This window comes from Tachypleus tridentatus, chromosome 11 (assembly GCF_004210375.1).
Source record: "Tachypleus tridentatus isolate NWPU-2018 chromosome 11, ASM421037v1, whole genome shotgun sequence".
NCBI lineage: Eukaryota > Metazoa > Arthropoda > Merostomata > Xiphosura > Limulidae > Tachypleus > Tachypleus tridentatus.
Window position 1 is genome coordinate 34415770 of NC_134835.1, and position 12104 is coordinate 34427873.

At 33.7% G+C, this 12104-nt stretch overlaps 1 long non-coding RNA gene across 1 annotated transcript in view; it reads left to right on the plus strand.

Moving 5' to 3' along the window:
• The window catches only part of LOC143231333 (uncharacterized), a 39636-nt gene that overhangs the window by 27001 nt on the left and 531 nt on the right, over positions 1 to 12104 (plus strand). Inside the window, exons 2-3 of the long non-coding RNA XR_013016878.1 lie at positions 9151 to 9326; positions 11353 to 11405. This is a non-coding gene — a long non-coding RNA (uncharacterized LOC143231333). The remainder of the gene's footprint in view (positions 1 to 9150; positions 9327 to 11352; positions 11406 to 12104) is intronic.

The following is a 12104-nucleotide window of genomic DNA, read 5'->3' on the forward strand; positions in this document are numbered from 1 at the left end:
TCCAACCGTCATTATACCTGAAAATTAATTATTTATAATCTTGCAATTCCTCAAATAAGGAGCATGACTATGAGACTGTCATTAAATGAACGCAACGTAAAGTAACAACATGATATAGTTGTTACAAGATAAGATAAACATGGACGTCAGTAACAATATACTGTAGTTGTTACAAGATAAGATAAATATGAACGTCAGCAACATCATGATATAGTTGTTACAAGATAAGATAAACATGAACGTCAGTAACAACATGATGTAGTTGTTACAAGATAAGATAAACATAAACGTCAGTAACAATATACTGTAGTTGTTACAAGATAAGATAAACATGAACGTCAGTAACAATACACTGTAGTTGTTACAAGATAAGATAAATATGGACGTCAGTAACAATATACTGTAGTTGTTACAAGATAAGATAAACATGGACGTCAGTAACAATATACTGTAGTTGTTACAAGATAAGATAAACATGGCCGTCAGTAACAATATACTGTAGTTGTTACAAGATAAGATAAACATGGACGTCAGTAACAATATGATATAGTTGTTACAAGATAAGATAAACATGAACTTCAATAACAATATGATATAGTTGTTGCGAGATAAGATAAACATAAACGTCAGTAACAATATGATATAGTTGTTACAAGATAAGATAAATATGAACTTCAGTAACAATATGATGTGGTTGTTACAAGATAAGATAAATATGGACGTCAGTAACAATATGATGTAGTTGTTACAAGATAAGATAAACATGAACGTCAGTAACAATATGATGTAGTTGTTACAAGATAAGATAAATATGGACGTCAGTAACAATATGATGTAGTTTTTACAAGATAAGATAAATATGAACGTCAGTAACAACATGATATAGCTGTTACAAGATAAGATAAACATGGACGTCAGTAACAATATACTGTTGTTGTTATAAGATAAGATAAACATGAACGTCAGTAACAATATGATGTAGTTGTTACAAGATAGGATGAACATTAACGTCAGTAACAATATGATGTAGTTGTTACAAGATAAGATAAACATGAACGTCAGTAACAACATGATGTAGTTGTTACGAGGTAAGATAAACATGGACGTCAGTAACAATATACTGTAGTTGTTACAAGATAAGATAAACATGAACGTCAGTAACAATATACTGTAGTTGTTACAAGATAAGATAAACATGAACGTCAGTAACAATACGATGTAGTTGTTACAAGATAAGATAAATATGAACGTCAGTAACAACATGATATAGTTGTTACAAGATAAGATAAACATGAACGTCAGTAACAATATGATGTAGTTGTTACAAGATAAGATAAACATGAACGTCAATAACAATATGATATAGTTGTTACAAGATAAGATAAACATAAACGTCAGTAACAATATACTGTAGTTGTTACAAGATAAGATAAACATAAACGTCAGTAACAATATACTGTAGTTGTTACAAGATAAGATAAACATGAACGTCAGTAACAATATACTGTAGTTGTTACAAGATAAGATAAATATGAACGTCAGTAACAACATGATATAGCTGTTACAAGATAAGATAAACATGGACGTCAGTAACAATATACTGTTGTTGTTACAAGATAAGATAAACATGAACGTCAGTAACAACATGATGTAGTTGTTACAAGATAAGATAAACATGAACGTCAGTAACAATATACTGTAGTTGTTACGAGATAAGATAAACATGGACGTCAGTAACAACATGATGTAGTTGTTACAAGATAAGATAAACATAAACGTCAGTAACAATATACTGTAGTTGTTACAAGATAAGATAAACATGAACGTCAGTAACAATACGATGTAGTTGTTACAAGATAAGATAAATATGAACGTCAGTAACAACATGATATAGTTGTTACAAGATAAGATAAACATGAACGTCAGTAACAATATGATGTAGTTGTTACAAGATAAGATAAACATGAACGTCAATAACAATATGATATAGTTGTTACAAGATAAGATAAACATAAACGTCAGTAACAATATACTGTAGTTGTTACAAGATAAGATAAACATGGACGTCAGTAACAATATGATGTAGTTGTTACAAGATAAGATAAACATGAACGTCAGTAACAATATACTGTAGTTGTTACAAGATAAGATAAACATGGACGTCAGTAACAATATGATGTAGTTGTTACAAGATAAGATAAACATGAACGTCAGTAACAATATACTGTAGTTGTTACAAGATAAGATAAACATGAACGTCAGTAACAATATACTGTAGTTGTTACAAGATAAGATAAACATGAACGTCAGTAACAATATGATGTAGTTGTTACAAGATAAGATAAACAGGAACGTCAGTAACAACATAATGTAGTTGTTCCCTACATTTTTATTTTATTTTTTTGTTGTTCATGCTCCGACGACTAGAAGACACATGAGGCTTTGGCTGCTTAATAATATTTACATTTTCTCAACCAGGGAAGTATGTTTATCGTATGTGATAATGTCGAAAATAGGTATTGAAAAGTCACTTATATAGGCACAGCTGTATTGTTCGTATAAGCTTCTATTAAACAATGAAGACACAGTACCAACTTTATCCTGAGAATTGAATGAATGCTTATTTCAACATAACTTTTCATTATCCAGTTCTCAACATAAACTGTGCAGCTTTACGTGTCTATAAACATACACACACACATGAACACACATCATAGAGAGGTGCATCGTGAATAGAGACAAACCCTCAAAGGAAATTTTGAAGACACGTTCAATAAGCGAAGGGTTAATAGGTGTCATCACATGGGTGTTGTTTTTCAATGATTGGTATATAAAAAACATTTCACTGAGTTTTTTTTACTGAGTGTAGTTTGTGGATAAAGAATGTTTCCAAATTTAAATTAAGATCGTAGGAGAAAAGAACTAAGTCTGAGTTTATTTTTTCTGTCTGTTTTCGTAATTGCATTCCATATCAAGTGTGTACGGTTCGCAGAACACATTTAGAATAGGTCAGAGTACGATATTTGGCCAATAGATGTCCGTCAGTTTGTTTGTGAATTTCGCACAAAGCTACTCGAGGGCTATCTGTGTTAGCCGTCCCTAATTTAGCAGTGTAAGACTAGAGGGAAGGCAGCTAGTCATCACCACCCACCGCCAACTCTTGGGCTACTCTTTTACCAACGAATAGTGGGATTGACCGTCACATTATAACGCTCCCACGGCTGAAAGGGCGAGCATGTTTGGCGCGACGGGGATGCTAACCCGCGACCCTCAAATTACGAGTCGCACGCCTTAACACGCTTGGCCATGCCGGGCCATGTCCGTCAGTCAGTTAGCTCTCTACTTTTATATCTCTTTGTCTGTTTTTGTCTATCTATTTATCAGCCTTACTGTTTGTTTGTCAGCCAGTCATTTATCTATTTATGATGTCAGGGTAACACTTAGGCATAAAATCAATTTAAGACGAAGATACAAAACTATAACTTGAACACTTTCAAAAACTGGGCCTTTCTTCATCAGGTACAGACTTGACACATTTGTAGTGTGTCTAGAATGGAGAACCGGCTATTTTTTGAAAGTGCTCAAGTTATAGAATCTTGTGTTTTCTTCTATCTATTTATCAGTCTAGTGTTAATCTATCTATCTGTCAGTCTATCTATCAATATCTATCTTCTTGTATGTTTCTCAGCGTGTCACTCTTGCCATATAGCTCGGGGGTTTTTGTAGTTCATTACAGTTCATTTTTTAAAGTTTGAATCTTTGGGATACTCCATATTGATCACGCAACTTTCCCTTATTTCTGTAGTAAACTGTTATGGAAGAGCTTGACTCACAAAGGTTTCTTCAGTCGACTACACTAGCAGTCTTGCAGGATTTTCAAACTGGTAAAAATTGCTGGCTCAGTATTTCGATTGAAAGTAAAACTTCTTGTGATCACTGTTACGAAGTTTCAAGGACTTCATGTTACGCAGTGAATATTTCGTTTCGTATGATAAATATTGTAAGTCATCAAGGTAAAAACAGAACCGTTAATTTCCTTTAAGAATAAAATTTATGCGATAAAGTTTATAAGTTATCATGTTAAAAACGAATCTCATCTTTAATTTTGTATTAAAACTGGTACCATAAAGATTGCACATTTTGGCAATAAGTTAGGGTAAAAATTACCTTTACTTTCCAGCTAAGGATTAGAAAAAATCGAAACATTTCATTTTAACCATATTTCCTCATTGCACCTTTTCGTACAACTAGCTCTGATGGAGAAGCTTTGGCTGAAAAAAGCTCCGATAAAAAAAAACAATGGAGAAGCTTTGGCTGAACACCGTTTCGTACTACTAGCTCCGATAAAAAAACAAAAAATGGAGAAGCTTTGGCTGAGCGCCGTTTCGTACTACTAGCTCTGATAAAAAAAAAAAAAAACAATGGAGAAGCTTTGGCTGAGCACCGTTTCGTACTACTAGCTCTGATAAAAAAAAAAAAACAATGGAGAAGCTTTGGCTGAACACCGTTTCGTACTACTAGCTCTGATAAGAAAAAACAAAAAACAATGGAGAAGCTTTGGCTGAAATAAAAAGTTTCCTTATCTGGAGAGTGTAGTTTGTTTTACACATTTATCCGGTGTGTATTACAAATGAAAAAAACACGATGAATTTCAAAGTTATCGATTTACAAGTGAATTATATCTTTAATTTTGTAGCATAATTTTGACAATAAGGTTGGTAAGTCAATACGTTACACAGCGAATCGTACGTTTCATCTTATAGTCAACGACAACAAAGTTTGTGAGCCATTATAATTCACAGCAAACCTTAAGTTTCATATTAGAGTAACTGTAAAGTTTACACGACAAAATTTGCAAATTATCATAACATACAGTGAAAAATGTTCATATTATAGTCACTATGAAGTTATAATTATGTTTGTAAATCATCAGTGCACACAGTGAACAGACAGGTTTGTAAGTCATCTTTTCACACAATATTTTTGCTGTTATATTCACGACGAAGTTACAATAGTTAGATTTGTAAGTCATTTTTTCACACAATATTTTTGGTGTTATAGTCACTACGAAGTTTCAACAATTAGATTTGTTAGTCATCTTTTCACATAATATTCTTGCTGTTATACTCACTACGAAGTTACAACAATTAGATTTGTAAGTCATCTTTTCACACAATATTGTTACTGTTATGCTCACTACGAAGTTACAACAATTAGATTTGTAGGTCATCTTTTCACACAATATTGTTACTGTTATGCTCACTACGAAGCTACAACAATTAGATTTGTAAGTCATCTTTTCACACAATATTGTTACTGTTATGCTCGCTACGAAGTTACAACAATTAGATTTGTAAGTCATCTTTTCACACAATATTGTTACTGTTATGCTCACTACGAAGTTTCAACAATTAGATTTGTAAGTCATATTTTCCCACAATATTTTGTTGTTATAGTCACTACAAAGTTACCACAGTTAGATTTGGAAGTCATCTTTTCACACAATATTTTTGCTGTTATACTCACTACGAAGTTACAACAATTAGATTTGTAAGTCATCAAGATAATAAAATAAATCGTATACGTTTGCGCTTACAGTGTTCTTTGGCTTTCACAGTAACAACAACAAGGGAAATGAAACTCATTTGGCGGTCTTGACGGCCATTACACTAAGTTTACAAACATCAAATAAGTCACTCATAGTTACGCCAATTAATCGAAATGAATTCTACCTGTATATGAAGCTATTGTGAAAGACACGAATATCTTGCATAAGACGTATTTTTTTGACAACAGAGCAGTGTAAGTAACATACTGCGTAGTAACAACCTGGTATACTGATTAACTTTTAAGAAACACACTGTCCGAAAAGTATGAAATTTTATGATTCCCATATATTGTGTTACCTCCATGGATGTATTTCCCGATCACCGAAACTGTAAAAAGTCCCGAGTGTTATATGATAGCGTTTCGTAATGCGTAAATGCTTGGTTGCGCATGGGAAACTTAAGGGTGTTTTTGGAATTATTACTTAAGTCCCTTATTCCAATCGATGAAACGTATCATTCGCCTCAGTTAAAAAAAAAAAAAAAAAAGGAAAGGAAAAAAAGAACCACTTCCTTAAAAAGGGAAGAAGTGGTGGAACAAGACTTCCTTTAATTAAAGTCATTAAAGTTTATACCAGAACCGATTAATCACTTGACTAATAAGACAAGGCAGATTCTGGGCCATTTTTCTTATAAACAGCTTTATAACTGGGTTACTGGAAACCGTATTTTATTATTTGTTTTGTACAAAATTAGTGTCTAAAAATTAATAATTTGTTTTGTACAAATATTTATTGTTTTTGTATTTTATTATTTGTTTTGTACAAATATTTATTGCTTTTGTATCTTATTAAATAGTCAAAAGTTTTTTTCATGTGATGACAAGGCCTGCGATTTTAAAAAATTTGAAATACACCCATTGTATTTAATGTTTATTTGAATGCTGAACACGTAAGGCTAAGCTTACTCATTTTAATCTTAGTCAAAATAGTCGCTGTAATTCTCGGAAACTTAACTTTTTTTTTACATTATTCTCCACAATTGCTTAATTATTAAATGATGAAATATTGCATCATGTTCTTCAGAAAAAGCGTAATCTTCTTGTTGGCCCGGCATGGCCAGGTGGGTTAAGGCATTCGACTCTTAACGCGAGGGTCGCGGGTTCGAATCCCCATCACACCAATCATTTTCGCCCCTTCAGCCGTGGGGGCGTTATAATGTGACGGTCAATCCCACCATTCGGTGGTAAAAGAGTAACTCAAGAGTTGGTGGTGGTGGGTGGTGATGACTAGCTGCCTTCCCTCTAGTCTTGCACTGCTAAATTAGGGACGGCTAGGGGCTATCTGTGTGGAAAACATGTTACCAAATAATAAAACAAATGTAGATTTACTATAATAGGTTTCATAGATTCACTATAATAGGTTTCATATCACAAATATATAAATATAACAAGAAGATTGTTTGCTTTGTGTCATGAAACCTATTATAGTAAATCTATGAATTCTATTACAGTAAATCTACGTAAATCTACGTTTTTTTTTTTTATTTTGTGTTCTGTAATATTTTTTCCACACTATCAAATGTATGCAAAGATTTACGGATATTCGTAGAGAAAGTCACCTAAATGACAATGATTGATAAAGATTTAACGGTCCACGTGTTTACTGTGCGCGCATGCGTATCGCCTATGGCACTAGTTTCCACTCTTTACACCACTGAGGATCCCTTTTGTTATTATTTTTTTCCACCACAGATCCCATGTTTTCGAGAGATTCTCTCTCCCTGACAAACTCCCCCACTGCTACGGCGGTAAGTCTATGGATTTACAACGCTAAAATCAGAAGGTTCGATTCCCCTCGCTGAACTCAGCAGATAGCCCAATGTGGCTTTGCTGTAAGAAAACACACGCACCTAACAAATTGTTTTTGTTAACTAATGATTAAGTTGTTTTACCATTTTTTATTATCAAATAAAAGACATATCCAACTGAGTGTGCAATTAAAACAATAACGGTAGTAAAATCTTGGATGATTATGAGGTAATTAACGTTGCCTTACTGATACTAGGTTCCGAATTTTTTCCCACGAGAATCCATCAAGGAGTTTAAGTGAATTTTTAACTTAGTATTTTCGCATACTTAGAGCCGGAAAATTTGTGAAAATTATAGAACAGTGAAAGTTTTTTTTAAGAGTTATTTTTTTGTGTCCTTTCGTGCGTTATTTAATTAAAGAAAATAACTCAAGGGCCACTAGTATTATCCTAGAGGACTCCAGATTGGAAACCATAGGCGCCATGGTCAGAAAGATTGGTCATTAGATCTCTGCTTGTTCAAACTCACAGATAAAATTTGATTTGTTGTTGTTTTTTTACGTGGATTTCAGGTAGACTTCTGTGATTTACTATTCCTTCTTGTAATTACCGTCAGCCAAATGGATAGGATTACTGAATTAAAATCACTCTTAAATGACTATAGACATGCAAACACGAGGCGTTAAGTTACCTCATCCCCTTTCAAAATGTCGAAAATGAAAAACGATCATCGCGAATGTTAGTTTGTCCGTTTGTTTTGAATTTCGCGCAAAGCTACACGAGGAAAATCTGAGCTAGTCGTTCCTAATTTAGAAGTGTAAGACTAGAGACAAGACAGTCATTATCACCCGACGCCAACTCTTGGACTACTCTTTTACTAACGAATAGTTATAAACCTCCCCACGGCTGAAAGGGCGAGCATGTTTGGTGTGACGGGGATTCGAACCCACAACCCTCAGATTACGAGTCAAATGCCTTAACTGCCTCATCATGTCGAGCCTGCGAATTTTAGTTTCGTCGTTATTATGACAATTAGCTTAGTTCTGGTGTAGCTAGTGTTACATGATGACTGACTGGGTATGTTAGCAAAGTTTTGTTTTCATGTTATTGACAAATAAATTCAGATTCATGTATAACATTCTTTATGAAATTAAAAATGAACTTTTTTTTTTTTGCAGTTTTCCCCACACCCACTGGCTCAGCGACAAGCCTGCGGGCTAACGACGCTGATACATTGCGTTTCGATACCTGTGGCGAGCAGAGTAGGGATAACCAACTGAGTAGTTTTGTGCGTAACAGCAACCAACCCAAGTCTATTGTGATTTCATTTTCGTTGTAAATAAACATCTGAGTTAAACATGTTTGACTTATAATGGAGTATAAGAGTATAAGAGTTATTTATGCTGGTTTACATTTCATACAATGATAAATAAATGCTACTTTATCTCAAACATTATTTTGTAAAAGCAAAATTTGAGTTATTGTAGTTAACTCTTTTTTTTTGCAGTTTTTAAAATCAATACATAATATCGATTTTATATTCGATTCTTAAAGACTTGTGTGTAAAATAGGAAAAAAATTTAGTCTCTAAAATTCGAGGCTAAAAAACAAGTCATTCTATGTTGCTTCAGGACTGCTGTATTTTTTTATGTCATTCTTCTATATCGAAGATTATTTAGAAACTGATAGTTCGATAAGGAAGAGCCGATATATGGATATCTATACACCTGTTGTAATATATACATATATATTATACTCTAACCGTTTAAATTTTTGTATATATGTTTCTTTACAGCAAGGACAATATAAAGAACATACAGTTGGTTCTTCCAACTCACCTTGATGACGTAGCACGGTGGTGGCTGATTGGTTCGAGTAGAATAAAGGAATTAGTCTTCTTTCTTGAGGTCCGGAAACCAATGAATTTGTCGAAACGAAACATATTCGACGTCCGTGAGAACGTGCTTATGGGTAAGTCCTGCAAATAATTGGTGATACACTGTCAATATTGGCAGAGTAACATGATTTTGCCGCCATTAATGAGTACAATAAAAATAAGTATAAGTCACGATGTCCACCTTTTGATAGCTGTCCAAATTAGTCTTAAAAACAATGGTTTTTAACAAGGCGAAAATAAGGTTTATGGTTAATTTGGTTTAACCAGATAATTTAAAGATACAACTGAATCTTTTCTTTTCATTTTGTATTGTTTACTGCTTTGATAAATATGGCAACCTAATTTTAATATGTTGTTTGTTTTAAAAGTGTATTGTTATTATTATGATTTTAATACGTTAATAATGACAAAAGAACTCACATTTATATGTCAGGTCCAGTAGTTTTGCATGTTAACACTTTTTTTACGTTTATGTCAGAACTTACACGTAAACTGTGCTTGATTTAAGATGGATAGAGTAGAAGGAAGACAGCTGAACAACAGCACTCACGTTTTAGGTACTCTAATCGAGTAGTAGAATTTTGACTGTCACTCTTATAACGCACCCATGAATCCTAAATTGCTGATTTTGTGGTAACGAGCCACGAACCTTCAATCATCGGATTCACAGTCTAAGTACGTTAATCAACAGAAACTGCATGATATTTCAACAAACAGATGAAACCGTAATATACATAGAAACAAAAGTTATGCAATTTTAGTAAATAGCTATAACAGTAATATACGCATAAACAAAAACGGTACATTTGTCGTTACTCAATGGGTCCCTCTTTAGGCGTAATAAGTAACACAAAAACTGAAGTGTTGACTCAATGTTAAGCTACACCTCCTGCACGAGACGCAATCTGAAATGACTGGGGCCTTGTTTGTTTCAAAGCAATGCTACATTGGGTTATCTGTCGAGCCAATCAAGTGTGCCATGATATAAAGGAATGTTTAGTGTAAATGTTATTCATTTATTTATTTATTTTGTGAGTGAGGATTGTTTAGTTTTGCCCACAACAAGAGAGTTAGAAGCAATTATTTTAAAGTAAATTTTATGACAACTTTAGTTGCGTAAGTCGGTGAGAGTAGTGCATTGTGTTTATAACTCATTCATGTTGAGATTCTAAAATGTCGCGAGATATTTATTGATGTCGAGGATGTATAGCGAGTAGATTATTTAGTAATAAACATATAAATAGTATGAGATGAACGGGAAACAACCGACAGACAAAGACAGAGCAGACGAAAAACAAAGTAAAGTCGTAAAACGGGCCCGGCATGGCCTTGAGCGTTAAGGCGTGCGCTTCGTAATCTGAGGGTCGCGGGTTCGCGTCCGAGTCGCACCAAACATGCTCGCCCTCCCAGCCGTGGGGGCGTTATAATGTGACGGTCAATCCCACTATTCGTTGGTAAAAGAGTAGCCCAAGAGTTAGCGGTGGGTGGTGATGACTAGCTGCCTTCCCTCTAGTCTTACACTGCTAAATTAGGGACGGCTAGCACGGATAGCCCTCGAGTAGCTTTGTGCGAAATTCCAAAACAAACAAAGTCGTAAAAGAGACATTCGGACAGAGAAGGAAGGCCTAATGGTTGATATATATATTAGAGTGATACTAATGGTGTTGAGATAAGAAGAATAGCTTATATCATCAAAAATAGTTCTAAACTATATGAACCTGTCTGTGTGAACTCTGACAAAAAGCAGACGTTTACTGGAAGTAGGCCTAAATACGAAAAAAGGAGAGGACGATTTTAAAAGTATAGAATACAACTGTGGTAACTCAATGAAACGTAAGTGAAATATGTTTAGATAGTCTTACGATAGTAATAGAGAAAAATAATTTGGCTTGCCAACTAAAATTTTAAAGCTGTTAAACTGGCTTAAGTGGACTTTTGACAACAATAAGAGAACTTTATCGTGGTTATGATATACCTATGATTTCTATATGTGAAGAATTTGTTGTACATACGTTCAACTACTTTCGAATATACATTTAATTTTAAAAACAAGTGAAGCTAGTGCTGGTCGTTTATTTTTTCACATTTTTCGCCAACAAGTCACAGACATCTACTGCAGAAGAACCATAAGCCCAATAACAACACACACTCAGGTAAATAGATATATTTTAACTTACTATATATAATATAAAAAGTAAGTTTTTATTAGTAATTCATCAGTAAATATATTGGTTTCCATAAAATTATTATGGCGATTATTTCGTTATTTAATGTAATAATTATATAGGAATTTCTGTTTTCTATATACACGATTCCTTTTTTGATTCAAATGGCGATACCGGGACAGTTTTAGTTACGTTATCTAGTAGAATGCACCGACCGATAGAAAAACCCTTACAAAATATTTTCCAGTCATATTTCTGCGTTGTTTTTAAGAATTTAACTTCTCTTGCTTAAAATGATCGGTTAGAATTGAGGAGAGTTCCTAAATAAAAGTGAAGGTTATAGTAATGACATTCTCTCTAATCTCTTGTCAGTAACTAAATTACACTTAATTTAGATAAATATTTGTGTGTTTTCTTATATCAAAGTCATGTCGGACTACCTGCTAAGTCCATCGAGGGGAATCGAACCCCTGATGGAAGCGTAGTAAATCCGCAGACATACCGCTGTACTAGCGGAAAACACGTAGGTAAATAATCTCGACCGTATATATTTGTTTTAAAATGTAAAGTTTCGCAAATGCAATCGTAAACCTCTTTCATACTTGCAAAACAAATATTACGTTAAGAAAATTAAACGAAAAGTAGTTTCCCAACTTTCTTGGGTTGGAGGAATGGTTGTAACACATA